We start from the raw sequence: 15688 nt of genomic DNA, 5'->3' as shown, positions 1-15688 counted from the left end.
TCTCCTTACTTGCCTTTGTATGCTCTCTAATTGCTTGCGAATCTCTACTTACGAATTTCTCTGCTTATGGTGACGTCTACTAGTTGTTGTCTCTCTTCTGCAATTTTAACCTTCAATCTCCACGCTCCGAACTCTCTCAATTACTCATATGCTTGAGTCTCTATCAATGTCTCTTTTCTTTGCTTCTTTAGAAAGTCTAAATTTATAGGCATGGGGAGCATTGGGTGTGGCATTTAAATTCAACCATCCAACTAATTTTGTTACTGCTAATACCCCACCTACCAAGTCCCCTTTATTTACTTTTAATAGCTAACCAATTTTTATTTACTTTGTGCATGCGTGCTGGTGTTTGGAGAATCATGATTCGTACCTCCTTTTTGTATTTTGTATTTTCATTCCTCATTCTGTAAATCATACTGTTGTATTTTAAAATTTTCCTCTATATTTCACTTTTGTTGTATTCTCCATTTTTGTATTTTTCTGCTCTATTCCTTTTCGTGTGTGTGTGTGTGCGTGAAATAAAATGTAATCTTTTGTTATATGTGGCCCCGGACAACATTGGGTGTCTTCATCAATGATTTATTAATTTTTAATTTTTGTCTTTCAAAAATATGTATCTTTTTGGGTTTCAAGAAGTTTATTGTTTAATCAAAATAAATTATTATGTCTACCACTAAAGAAATTAAATAATGACGATAACAACTAGGGATAATATGATGTTATTTAACTATTATTATTTACGCACAATTTTTCTTTTTTTGACATCTTAAAATGTTAAAACACAAAATTTAAATGTTTCTCTAGTGTTTGATATGAGATATACCCCTAATATTTTTAATTTTTTTCTTGAAATTGACAAGTATTAATTGTTTTCATTTGTAGTTTTATTTCATAAATTCACATTACCTAAAAAAAAAAAGAGTGCGTTGATATATTCAATTTTTTTGATTTGCATGTTTTCTATATAATAGAAATATTTAATAGATAGACTTATCGGCCTCATTTTTTTTTTCTAAAAAAATACTAAAGAAATTTTTTTTTTCCCAAGAACAGAATAAAAGTTTTACTTCTTATTTCAAATGAGATCCTATGAATCAAAAATAAAAATACACTAGGGGCTACGCCATCTAGGCTTCTTATACTAAAAAAAGTTTTTAAAATTCAATACAATATATTTAACTTATTCACACGAATTTAAATAAATTTTGTACAATTTTTTTAAAAAAAATAAAAATAAAAAAGTGTATCAAGAACAAAAGCAAGAAAAAATGCTTGAAAAGTTAGGATTGATATTCTTTTAGAACGGGTTATGAAATATTTTACTGCGCAAAATTTGCAAAGTACTTATGCAGCAACTACTAATTTATTTAGGGAAAAAGATACTGACCTCCTCAAGGTTTAGTAAGAAAACATTGACCTCCCCTTACATATAAAAAATTGGACCTCTCTTAAGGTATCAAGACTTCGATGGATCTCCTCTAAGGTTTCTTAAAAGAATACAAATCTCTATTTATGTTTTGCAAAAAGTCAAGTTTTTTTAGAGGAAGTTTGTGTTTTTTTGACAAATTTCATCGTAGGTTTGTGGAATTTTTAAAATTTCAGAAAAGGCCAAAGGAATTTTTCAAACTCAAGAGAGATCTTATATTTTTGTCGAACCTTGTCGAACCTCAGGTAAAGTGAATGTCTTTTGTCCATTTATTATTATTTTAGTTTTGTTCCACTAAAGTGATGATCTCAAAAAAATAAATCATGCCAAACCAAAATAAAATTACATGGTTAGCCAAAATGTCTTGGCCACTTATCTTAAAAAAATCATTTAAACTTCAATATAATGTATGTAAATTTTTTTTTTCATATTAATATAATTGAACATTGTTTAAAATTAGAAAAAAAAATATTTACCTTCACATTTTCGAAGACAAAAAGGAGTAGCCAAGCATGCATAAAAAAATTAAGAGTGGTGTTTTTGAGAATTTATTAGAATTTCAATGTAAATAGAAATTGCGAAAATAAAAGTTGGCTCGACAAGATTCGCAAATCTTTAATAATGACGTTAGCGTTAAATGTAAGAACTCGGCTCGAGATATGTAGATCGAATAAATAATAAAAGGGTAAAAAGGTAAAATTTGCAAGCTTCATCGACGAAGTCATTGTTCTCGTCAACAAGGCCTTCATATTCTTCGTTGCCGAAATTCAGATCCTCGTCGACGAAGAGATACCGAACGTATTGTAAAATATCAAATAGGGTTCGTCGCCAAAGGAGCCGGTTCGTTAACTAAACATGTGGATGATTCATCGACGAAGGCGCCGTTTCATTGACGAGGTTGGCCGGGTCAAAGGGGCTATAAATATCCTCTTTCATTACTTCATGACTAAGAAAGCTAAAATCTCTCTCTCTCTCTCTCTCTCTCTCTCTCTCTCTCTCTCTCTTTAGGATTGGAACCAACGATCCAACGTTAACACGTGGATCAGAAGGAGAACCTCTACGTTTTTAGCGGATTGGAAATTCGTTACAAAGATTTTCGGGTTTTGACCTAAAACCGAGGTAAGGGTCTGATTTTATTTTCGTTTCGGTATATATGTAGTAGTAAGAATTGTAGTAAAGTATAGTTCTTGGATGTTTAGGTTTTGGGAACTCGATTCATAGTTTTGGAGCAGTAGAATTCATATTTTGGTATTTGCGAAAAAGTAAGGGGATTCTGTTTATATCAGTTATTTTTGAAATTAGGATCAGTAAACCTGTATTTTACGATCATATGTATGTTTTGATTACTTATTTGGGAAAATTTATCGGGTGAAAATGTGGGATTTTCGGGTTATAGTTTTTGGGAAAATTTAGGGTTTCGAGTATCATCTCTATTTCTGTTAGGAAATCATATGTTGTATAAATTAGTATGTTTAAAGCTTGGCAAGGGATGGTGTAGAGACCCAAAAAATTATAACTATTAAAATAATTAGAAAAGATAATAAATAGAATAGATAAATAAATAATAAGAGGAAAAAGGGAAAATTTTAAAGGGAAGGATAGCAGACCTCGTCGATGAGTGATCTTCTAGGGATCGTCGACGAAGAGATCTCGAGTGAGTGAATTTTAAATTTTAAGTTCTATCAACAAATGCATCCTCTCGTCGACAAATCTCTTTCTGTGGTTCGTCGACGAAGCCACGTGGCAACATTGTGTATAAATTGGATTGGGGTTGCTTCTTCGTGAAGAATTCATTTTTCCTTCAATTTTCTCTCTCTAAAACGCCTCTCTCTGCCTTCTCTTTAAGTTTTCAGTTTGAATTCAACCCGAATCAACAAACGAAAATTGCTACGATGTTCTAGGAGAGATTCTCTGTAGAGATCCAAACCCGAAATGAACTGGGTTCGTCGACGAAGGGTCACGTTCGTCGATGAAATCCTTCAGAGCCTCATCGACAAAATTCAGAGCCTCATCGACGAGAAAAAATCGAGCGGGTTGGAGAAATATCCGGAACTTGGGCTTGGCAACGAAGGGATGGCTTCGTCGACGAGCTGTGTGGCGAACTCGTCGACGAAGACGCCACCTCATTGACGAGTTGGACTTGGTCAAAGGCCCTATAAATATCTAGTTTAGTTGCTTAGGAGTTAAGTTTCTTCCCAAAAGCTCTCTCTCTCTCTCTTTCTAACCTGCAGTTCTCTCTCTCTCTCTCTGTCTCTCTAAGATTCTTTGCCATTCGTCGTCTGTTTTCAAAAACGGAGGGTACTGCGTGGATCAGAAGAGGAAGCTCTACAATTTTAGCGGATCGGATTGTCATTTCGGAGATTTTTGGGTTTTTCCCAAAAATCGAGGTAGGAATCTAATCTTAATTTTGATTAGATATTTGGATAATAGTCGAAATTATGGTAAGGTTATGTTCTGTGGTTTTAGGTTTTTAGGATCTCGGGTTGTCAGTTTGGATCGTTTCCGAACGTAGTTTTCGTTTCTAGTTTAAGGTAAGAGGAATTTGATTACAATAACATTTTTGGAAAAACTAAACAACTAAAAAGTTAGTTTATGTTATTATGTATGATTTAACTGCTTATTTGCTAAATTCTATCGAGTAGAAATGTCAGTTTTACAATTTTTTGATTTTTGGTGAAAACGAGGATTTTGGCGTATGATCTCCAAACTTTACAAAAATCATTTATTTGTATTTACACTATAGTAGGAGATGTTTGAATCCTTTACTTAATCATTTAAATGATGTTTATCGGATTTTTATCATTTAGCGGGCTTTGGATTAAACTTGTGTAATATATGTTGAAATGGAAATGTATGAATTTTCTATACTATTGATATTGATTATGGGAACGGAGTTCCAATTTGTTATACTGAGTCTGTTGAAATGGAAATGTATGAATTTTCTATACTATTGATATAGATTATGGGAATGAAGTTCCAATCTGTTATACTGAGAATGTAGAAAACGGAGGCCGGTGATACACTGAGCTAAATTAGTAAATAAAGAGGGGTAAACTGAGTGGAAAGGCACCGGTTTGAACCCAATGTAATTATCTGAATTTGTGAAAATACTGTAATTGCATAGGTTACTATATTTTGCTATAATTGCATATATGATACTAAAACCACAGCTTGTGACCAAAATAAGTTGAAAGAAACTTTAGAAAAAGGGGTTGAAAGATACTCCAGTTCGCGAGTTGAAATAAACTCATAGGGCTAGGTACCGACGCTGGCAGTGCAACCATACACGAAAAAATCAGTATGGGTATATTAGATGGTCGACCTGTGAGGAGTTAGTAAGCTCCTGGTAAAAATAAACCAGGGGGCGGTCGGACTATAATGATGCTCGACTTTGTCTACACGAATAGGACACTGTCAGAGGCAATTAGTGCACAACCCGTGCCACGTGGTAAACAGGCAAATTGTCATATCAAGCTGGAGGTGTTCTAATAATCATATGCATGATTTAAATACTTGATGTGCATATAATGTTATATGATACAGTATTATAAACAAATGTTTCAAATGTATGAGTTTGTATGAAAATGTGCATATATGCAGTCACACACTGTTGTAACACTTTCTTCCTTACTAAGAGGTTTCTCACCCTATCATACAACCTTTGTTTTCAGGTCCATTAGTACGTCGGTCCTAGTAGCTAAAGGGACTGGGGAGACTATTTTTGATTTAGCTTATGTAAGCATTTGAATCCTCTATTAAACTTAGATGAAGTGCTTTTCTAGAGGATTGTAATAACATGATTTATTACATGTCTGGATTTACGTAATTGTGGATGTATTAGCAAGCTCTGGTATAAGACTAATAGAAATCCCAATGGATGTTTATGTTTTTCCGCGACATTTACATCGAAATTGTGTATGATTTATACCCGTATGTCCTTGGTTAGGGCAGGTTGTCTATGTATCTTAAACAGATACAGGTATTATGTATAAGTGAGTGACACCTAGGTCCGTATAAAGGGTCGGGTCATCACATTCTTTACACATCTAGCGGAGCAGATTTCTAAACTGGGCTTTTCAGGAATCGCTCCAAAGTTGAGTTAAGGGTTAGGATTCCTAGTTTTTAGGGTTTTAAATGTTTATTCGAGGTTTATAGGTTGAGAAAATGTTGAAACGGTAGGTTATTTGGGGTTTATTTAATTAAATTAGGGTCTTTGATTCAGGATTTGGGTGAGCGCCAAAGGCATCATTTTGGAGTTCCTGCTGGCGTGGTTCAGGAAATCAGGTGAGAGGAATATATTAAATCAAGATTTTTTAGGAAATAACTGAAGAAAAATGGAAACTTTGTGTATATATGTATATGATTTTTTACGTGGTTTCTAAAAAGTCAACCTTTTGAATTGTAAATTTCTGAGCCTAAGGTTGTGCTACTAGATATTATTTGTGAAAATGGAAAGTTAAAATGGCGGATTTTCTAGTTAATTGTGTCAGAAATTAAATGTATATTTTTCTGTATATGAACGATGATTATGGGTTGGCTTATTTTCAGTGAACATATGAAATATGCTGTTAAATTGTGTGGCATGAGTAAAATGAAGTTTTTGTATTGAACTATGATATATGTATAAGATGCAGGAAATGCTGGAAATGTTTTGAGAATTAAATGTGATATGATTTATTTTGCATGTGTTAGGTAATGTTAAATTATAGTGTATGGTTTGAGAACTCCGGTGGACCACAAAAGGGCACAATACTGTTGCGGATATGTATGGTAGCGCTAGTGCACCCACATGTCTTAGATAGAGTATGGAGACGGGATGATCGACTGTGCTAGGAAGGGTAGCGTCCCCCTCGAGTCTAGACGAGTGTGGGAACAGCCAATTGGACCTACAGTCTGTAGAATGTGGTTGATTTAACTTTGGTAGGCCGACTAGGGTTAAGTCCAACCTTTGGGCTGCACAACCCATCATGGGGCGGAAGCATGACTATGATTATCACCGGTATAAAAGGTTCTAAACGCATAATTGTATGTTTAACCATGGATAATATGAGAACAACGGATATGGAAATAGCAGATATGAAAGCAATAGATATAAGAACAGTAGACAGAAATGACATGAAAACAAAATATGTGAAAGCAGACATGAATATACGAATGATAAATGTAGAATATGAACGCAACTGTAATGAATGATAGAGAGATAACATCATAAAGAGTAACGTAGTAAAGTATTATCAATATTAAATATCGTACTATTATATGTATTTGGCGTGGGGTATACTCTTCACCCAAGGGCTTGTTGAGAAAGGCGAGTGCTCTGATAGGTATCAGATGTAGCTATGGGCTGCATAATGTATTAAGGCAGAGGGAAGCTATTTGTATGGCGGGTAATCTTCCTTATTCTTGGGAACTTCTGACAATAAACCTTTGTGTGAATGCGTGAGTACGAGATAAACTAACCACCTGAGGGCTTACTGAGTAAGGTAAGTACCCTGATATGCTTCAGTTGTGACCATAGATTGCTTAAGGTATCAGAACAGAGGGGTGCTACTTGTATGGCTGGATAATCATCCCTATCCTTGGGAACTCTCGTTCGTAAAATACCTTGCATGTGTTCAGGTAGGAACAAAGAATGATTTCATAATTGTGGTTTCATTTGCAAATAATGAATATATATATATATATATACATACTTAAACCTCATGATTGTCACGCGTTGATTTAATGTATTTCATCCTTATTGAGATGTGTCTCACCCGATAGTTGAACTTTATCTTTTTCAGGACCTTTGCGTGATCGAGCTTAGAAAGCTTAGGGCTGGTATAGCATTTTTGAAAGAAAGAAAGGGTATAAACTTTGGTTATAATTTTTGGGGTTGTAATATATTTATGTTTTTAGAGTTGTGAATGGGTGTGAATACTAGATGTTGGTTTATACTTTTGAGGTTGTATAGATGTAGAAACTTTGGTATATTATTGAGGAGTTGTTATTATTTCCGTTGCGTAACTGATATAAAGCCAGGTCCAGGTAAATGGAACATGTGGCACCCGGGCCCCACGTGGCGGGTTCGGAGTGTCACAAGGTGGTATCAAAGATATATTTCAAATAATACTCTAGACCCTAGTTTCGGGTTCGGGGTGTTACAGATGGATTAACAATTGTCCATGAGCATTGACGACGAGGGCATGTCCCTGCACCTCCTCCCCTTACACAATAAGCAAGTGGAGGCCAAGGAGTTCTAGTTCATGAAGGGCGTGCTTGGCGTGCAGATAGTGATATACATATCCCACCCATCCCAATTTTGGAGAAGCTTCTGTTTGTAGAAAGTCAATACCTTTTTGGCCCTTCAATACCATATACCTCTTTGACAGCACCTGATTGGGTCGAGCCCTTTGCTAGTACATGGTATGCTCCTCACATGCCTTCATCCTCACATCCTTCTTGTGGTGAGCCATCTAGTAGTACAACATATGATCCTTTACACACTATTGACCACTTCAGCAGTAACCTTTACAAGTCTCTTACCACCCCAACCACATCCTTTATGTTTGACCCATGTATAGATTTTAAGGACATGAATGCACTAGTCCTTCCCACATGTTCTCAACCTACATCATTACCTCAGTCATCTCCCTATCTGCTTCATATGTTTAATGATCCAATACTTCAGCCCAAACATGATAAAGGTACAGGATGACAAGCAGGTAGGAGAGCCAATAGGCCTGACTAGATAGGAGAAGGGGGGCGCGGACGTCAACCTACACGATAGAGGAGACGACCACCATGTAGCACTTGAGTAGCCATAGTTATATTTCTATTATGTACTTCTGTATATGATATTGTTTAGTGCATTACCTTCATTTTTATATATTATCTTTCATATCTCCTTGTGTTACTTTTGAATAGTTATCATGCTTATTTGTTATTTGCCAATTTGTACATGTACTTATCGAACAATGTCAATAATTTCATTTTTATCATAAATTTCATGATTGGTAAGTACACTTGATGAGAGTAATCTATTTTGAACAATGTTAGATAGTTGAACATGAGTGAATACATCAACATTATGTTTTGAAATTCTAGTTGATTCTGTATGACTTTGTTTATATGGAAAGTTGTCTTTTTTAATTGCGTGACCAAAAATGGGTGCATAAGATTTTAAGAGAAAACTCTACTGAAATTTTTACAGAAATTGGTCATACTATGAATGTTTAAATTTTGGGTATGAATGTTGTGAAAGTACTTTGTTGTTGTTTTTCTATGAAACTTGTCTCCTTTAACAAGTGTGATCAAAATGGGTATATTCGATTTTAAGAGTAGACTGTCGAAATTTTTATAGAAATTGGTCATACTCTGAATGTTTAAATTATGGGTATGAATGTTGTGAAAGAATTTTATGATTGTTCTATTGTGGAACTTGTCTCCTTTAACAGGTGAAAATAGAAACGGACATATCTGGTTTTCAGAGGAGACTTTGTCTGATTTTTTTTTTTAAAGAATTTGGTCGTACTATGAATGTACATGTTATAGGTATGAATGTTGTAAAACAATTTTGTGCTTGTTATGGTTTAAAGGTTATCTCTTATAACAGCTGCAAATAAAAATGAGCATATCCAATTTTAAGAGGACACTGCCGAAATTTTTACATAATTTGTTCCTACTACGAATGTCCATGTTCTTACAAATTAATAGTTGCATAATACTTCCACAATGTAAATTTTGAATTAACACCACTTGCTGTTCGTAAATACCAGTTTACATGTACGACATCAATACCCACACCAGCATTGAAATCATATGCAGTCGGAGCTATACTATAAGTTGTAACTATTAAAATTAAGGGAGCTCACTCTTCAATCATACAAAATAGCAAAAATATAATTCAACTATAGCTATCCTTGCACTAAATGTTATCATAATATCATCAATAATAGTAGTACAACAGAAATAAAAAAAGAGATCAAAATTGAAAATAAAAAATTTATTTGTAATTTGTACTCAAGAAAATATACTAGTTAGATGGATGAAATCAATATATACGAGAAAACAAATATTATCTGAAAAAACTTAATTATAAAACTCAGAGGATGAATAATTTTCAAACATTTCCTTATTGTATATATAAATATGTTATATATATATAATGGCTAGATTTGGCTTAATGGGTTAGACATCTATCATGTATGGCTATGTATACTTTTAATTATTTGTCTGAATTGATTATGATATTTTCTAGAATTGTAGTATTTAATAATATATTATATAGTAATGTAGTAAGCAAACAATGTTAACACTAAATTGATAATTAAAAAGCAAAAGTTAAGGCTCAAAAGGATGAATGAGAATTAAAAGATTTTGAAGTGAAAAGGAAAACAGGTAATGAGAGGATATTGATAAACTCATTTTTTGAACTTTTTCAAACTGAAAAAAAATAAAAATAACATAACATTTAGAATATATAAAGAGAAGAAGACATACTATTTCTGTGTGGCACATGTAAATGTATTATATTATGAATAGTTATACTTTCATGCCCCTTAAAATAAGCAAATAGATAGAAAATACAAGGACGTCAATGTAGGGACTTGCGGAATAGTCCTAAGATCCGACTGTAGTGCATACATATAACCAAAAAAAATAATCTAATCATGCAAACCCTAATTCCGTGATTGGGATTATACCTGCGAGATCTGTCTAATTTGATCCCGAATCTGCAAGTACGAAAACGAACTCTTGAAGATGACCAGGAATCTTCTGCTGTATTCCTTGAACACGCCTTGCTCCTGAGAGAGTGAGCTCATAGGCGGCTGCTAGAGTTTTTTTCTCTCATGAAAACGTCTACCTCTGTGAGAGTTCGCTCATCTAACCCTAATTGCTGAGCAGAGCGCGTGTATATAGGCTACAGCAGATAAATATGACTAGGGCTTCCCATGTAATTAAGAATTCCTAATCAGACCCAAATTCATCCTTAATTACATTAATTATAGTTCATAACACTAAAGAATTATAATTGCACTCCCTATCATATTTGAATTAAATTTCGAGTTCCTATTATTAAATGCTTATTTATCTCCCCACATAAAAATTACAGATACTTGTCTATTAAATTAAGTTATTGACAATTTAATTAATTGACATATTAATTCCCTAAGACCTTCCACTTAACTTATTTGATGTGTCGAATTCAAAATTCACCTGCAAAGTTTGACACAATCAAAACTTATAAGCTTCCTTGAGGGAGTATCATCAATCCCGATACCGAGACGTCAATACCATCAATAATTAATGTCCACCTTACACATAATGTCATCACTCAACTCACTGAGTTTATTGACCTATAAAGAATCTCACTCTTCTGTGAATCAAAGTAATAAACACTATATGCACGTGTCCAATAATCATATCAGAACTAAGAGTATAAGCACTCATAATAACCATGAGGTATTGATTTTTTTATATAGTCAGTATAAAAACAATTACCCTAAGAAGGTCTTGTTCAATATACACAAAGTGTACTAGCACAAGGAGTTGGAACTATAACATTCCCAATAGTCCCGACAAACCTATTAAAACCTTGTATTACAGTCCTACTAATGGTGTAATGACCTCAAAAATATATACAATTATTGTATAATAATAATAATAAAATAATAAAAACGGTCATTAAGTTAATATCAATACAGAAGTGCTTTTCTGTATGATCTTTGATTCAATGTTTGATGCTTATGAAAGACCTTGTCTTAGCGAGTGCTTAAAGACTATTATGGCTCAGTCGTTCTCTGGAGGTCGACTTGGTCAAAATGGAATTTCATAGGATAAATAGGGTAGACACTATTTGTATGCGTAAATAAGTACATATACATAAAATAATATTTTTACTGACATAATTTATAGAAATACATGATATAATAATAATAATAATAATAATAATAATAATAATAATAATAATAATATAGGTGTCCTATGCGGGGCCCACAAGATCGTATGGGCTCCACATGAGTCCCGAAACTGTGTAGGGCTCATCAAATCGTGTGAGAACTACTGGAGTTACGTAGGACCCACTTTAAGTCCTGAAGTTATATGGGACCCACATGAGTTTTCGAAATTCAAACTTAATTCTTTTTCATTAAAAAAAATGATAAAACATAGTTTAAAAATAATAACAATGATAATAATAATGATTTAAAAAAATTAAAAAAAATTAATTAAATGGGAATGTCAGCAAGCACTCCCATTTCCCCCATCCCATACCTAGCCCATCCCATGCCCATTTCTTAATTTTTAAAAAATTATAATTTCACCCCTCTCTCCACACTTTTACAAATTTCATTTTTTTCCTCTAAATTTTCCTATAAATAGGAAACTGTCAACCTTCATTTTTTACAAAAAATTTTCAAAGGAAGAGAAGGATTAGTGAGTAAAAGAATTAGTGATGGAAGAAGAATTTTTATTATAATTAAATTCTCACTCACCAACTCTTTTCGATCTCATTTTTTAGAGATATTCGTTGTATTCGTAGCACAAGGTTAAGTAAGAGGTAAGTAAATTTGATTATGTTAAATTTTTATTAAAATTCATACCCGAATTTATTTGTAAGTAAATTTGATTATGTTAGATTTTTATTTAAAATTTATACCCGAGTTTATTTGTAAGAAAATTTTGATTATGTTATTTATTTTCATAAAATTATCTCAAGTTTGTTTTTATGCATATTTAATTATACCAGTTTTATCTTTAATATACTTGCATTTATTTTTGAGTTAAAAAAATGTTCTAAACTCCTTGGGTATTTTACAACATTAATTTATATTCAAAAAAATATTTTTAACACGAAAATTATGTGGCATGAGTTTACTTTTACATTACATATTTCACAAAAATACGAGTAAAGATAACATGAGTTGACTTTTATGTTATGTATTTCGCGAGAATACGAGTAAAAATGATATTTTCATGATATTATTTTAATTGTATAAATTATATAATAAAATGTTTTCAAAACCCCTTATGGCTTAGATGATACAGAAAGTTACGAATGTTCGGTACCAAAACTTAAAGTTTAAACAGATCAGAGTGCACCCACACTGTTTATAGAGTGGTTTTATATGATAGTGAATTTCTCCTTAGTGCACGCCTGGGTCGAATCAGGGTTTAATAGGGAAAATCTCACTTAATGATGATGTACGTTGATTAAGTTTAGCCGGTCAGCCAACTAAGTCCATTTTTCGGACCGCACAACCCAGTCATGGGAGTAAACATGAGTTACGGTTAAAAGGCCTAATGGTAATTTTTACAATATATGTATATACATATTTAATTACATAGACAAAATTTGTAACATCCCTCAATTTCTTAACATAAAATGTCACATAATAGATCAAATGGTCAACCAGAACCCGTGGGTAGCGGGGACACCTGTCAAACACAACGGAATTCTATGCAGCAGTAAACATAAAATCCAAACATCCATCCATAAAACATAATGCCAGAGCTTTCTATAACATTATAAAAATGTACTTCTATACATCCTCATATACATCAAAATATCTCTAGGGTCGAACACAAAATAACTCTGACCCTATTACAAAATCTTACCCTTCTCACAGGGTAATCTCACTAGCTCAACGGCGGCCTTGACCCGTCGGTCCCTCAAGGGCTCCTGAAAAATTAATTAAATTTGGGGATGAGAAACTTCTCAGTAAGGGAAAATAAACTAAATACAGTTGTGTGACAATATGAATATTTAATGCAATTATACGTATACAGTACATTTCAGATTTCATAAACATTCATCATATCATACTGAATAATCACATGCTTTCATATTTTCTAGTAAGTCATTTCTTACATAAAACATCTGTTATATTGGTAATACTAAAAACATATACCCAAGATGAATAGCTAGCTGGTGTCATGTATTACCCCCCATGACGGGTTGTGTAGCCCGAAGGCGGGACCCGATAATGGCTGGCCGACCACTGCCGAGTCAAATATGTCTGTGAGTACGATGGGCCCGCCACACCCTGGTCCAGACTGCCAGGTGGATGTCCACACTCTACTGAAAGCCACATCAACTATCCATCTCCCATCCCCTCGTGGGATGGTTAGCACTAATCTGACATAAATATCTGATCTACAATATAATTACGGTACCGAGCCCCTGAACTGAACTAAACTAACATCCTGGTTGTGATAACATATAATACATGATCATATATATAATATCATTACGGCCTCGTGCCGAAAATATAGTAATTACGGCCTCGTGTCGAAATCATGCATAAATACGGCCTTGCACCGATATCATAAATACGGTCTCGTGCCGATAACATAAATACGGCCTCGTGCCAATAACATAAATACATGGCCTCGCGCCAAAATCATTTCAGGTATATATATATATATACTGAAAATAAATCATTTATCATATATTCGTCAAATTCATCACAACATAACTCATTTTTCATAATACCTGAAATCATGCTTTGTTCGTAAAATCTATCACATCATAATACATTTCACATAAAATAATATTCATGCCACACATATGCTGTTAAAAGTCATACTTCATATTCTTAAAACGTAATTTTCCGGCATCTCATACATTCATATATATTTTAATTATCATAGTAGTATTTCCCAATCGCACCTTTCATTCATAATAAAAAATACAGCATATGCTTTTTTGAAAATAAATTTTCGTATAATTAATAATAATTTGCATGGAAAATAACTGCTTTAGTTTATTTTCTTACCTGACTACTGAGAAATTCGTTAAGACCCAAAATTTCATGCCCTTGGCGCCCAAAATTTAACTCTTGCAATTTACAATTTTCCCAGATTAATTAATCTATTTCTCCAAAATAATACTCATCTAGCCTTCCCTAGGCTCCATATACCTCAAATTAATATTTAAACTATTATTTAACATCCCTACTTAATTTTCTAAATTTTGCCTGTGGGTCCCAAAATTACACCTGCGGCCCTCATCCGGGTCCTAAATTTCAGAAATCTTACTTCAGTCCCAGATACTTAATATTTTAGCATTTCTAAATTAATGCTAATTAATTAAAAATAAGCCCCTTAATAACTGCCGCACCCCAAATTTGGGATTTTGGTCCGACACCCTCACAAGAATTCCGTCTCACTAGACTTGTAGAGAATCATCCCTAAATTCTCGTGGTGGTGTCCGTTTGTCAATTGGACTTATATTTTGCAATAAATTAAAGAAAAAATAAAAAATGACTTACCCCATGGAATATGCTAACGCCGCTCCTACCACTGATCCGCTTGGTAGAAATGATGGTAGCGACGAATGGAGTCCAGTGGTATCTTCGGATTTTCGATCGGGCGAAAATCTGTCACGAAATCGAAGAGAGAGGGAGAGAGAACGTGAGGAGAAAGAGAGAGTTCAGAGAGTTGCAGAGAAAAGAAAAGAAAAGAAATGAAATGAAGAAGAAGAAGAAGAATATTGGGGGGGGGGGGCGCCTGCCAATTTGGAATCTACCTGAAGCTTCAAGCTTCCGGTAGTTTAATAATAATAATAATAATAATATATTTAATTACTAATAATAATATATTTTTATTAATAAATATAAAAAATTAATTTTAATTACTTTTATTCTTTTTCTTTTTAATTCGTTTAATTAATTAATTAATTAATATTTATTTATTTATTTATTTATTTTATTTTTCGGAATCACTCTACTAATCTTCTATAACCCTTTTTGAGGTTATTACAAAATTATTGATGATTTGAAAGAAAAGTATATGTTTATATGAATATGATCATTCTTATGCCTAAATGGTGATCAAAAGGAAAAGTATAGATATATGTATATAATTAAATATTATAGTTATAGTTTTAAAGTTAAAAGTTTAATATAATAGTCACAATATATGGTTATAAAATTTTACTATTATAGTTGATAGTAAAAGTTTTATACATAAATTTTTAAATTTACATCTATTTTAAAAGTAGTTTTAAAGTTAAAATATTAAATATTATTTTATAAAATTATAAAAGTTCATTTTGGCCACACACTAATAATAATCTTATTTACTTACTGAGTGTCGTCTCACCACAATCATTGTTTTACATTTCAGATAATTTTGAAGAGGGTACCTAAAATCTAGCGTAGCAAATGCATAGGCGGGAATAAAAGGATCAGAGTAGAATAAAAAATTTAGCATAATACCATTTAGAATTATGTTTGTGTATTTTAGAATTTTAGAAAATTTCATTTTAATAGTTAAGAC

Source organism: Malania oleifera, chromosome 3 (assembly GCF_029873635.1).
Source record: "Malania oleifera isolate guangnan ecotype guangnan chromosome 3, ASM2987363v1, whole genome shotgun sequence".
Classification (NCBI taxonomy): Eukaryota; Viridiplantae; Streptophyta; class Magnoliopsida; order Santalales; family Ximeniaceae; genus Malania; species Malania oleifera.
Note: the sequence above shows the minus strand (reverse complement) of the source record.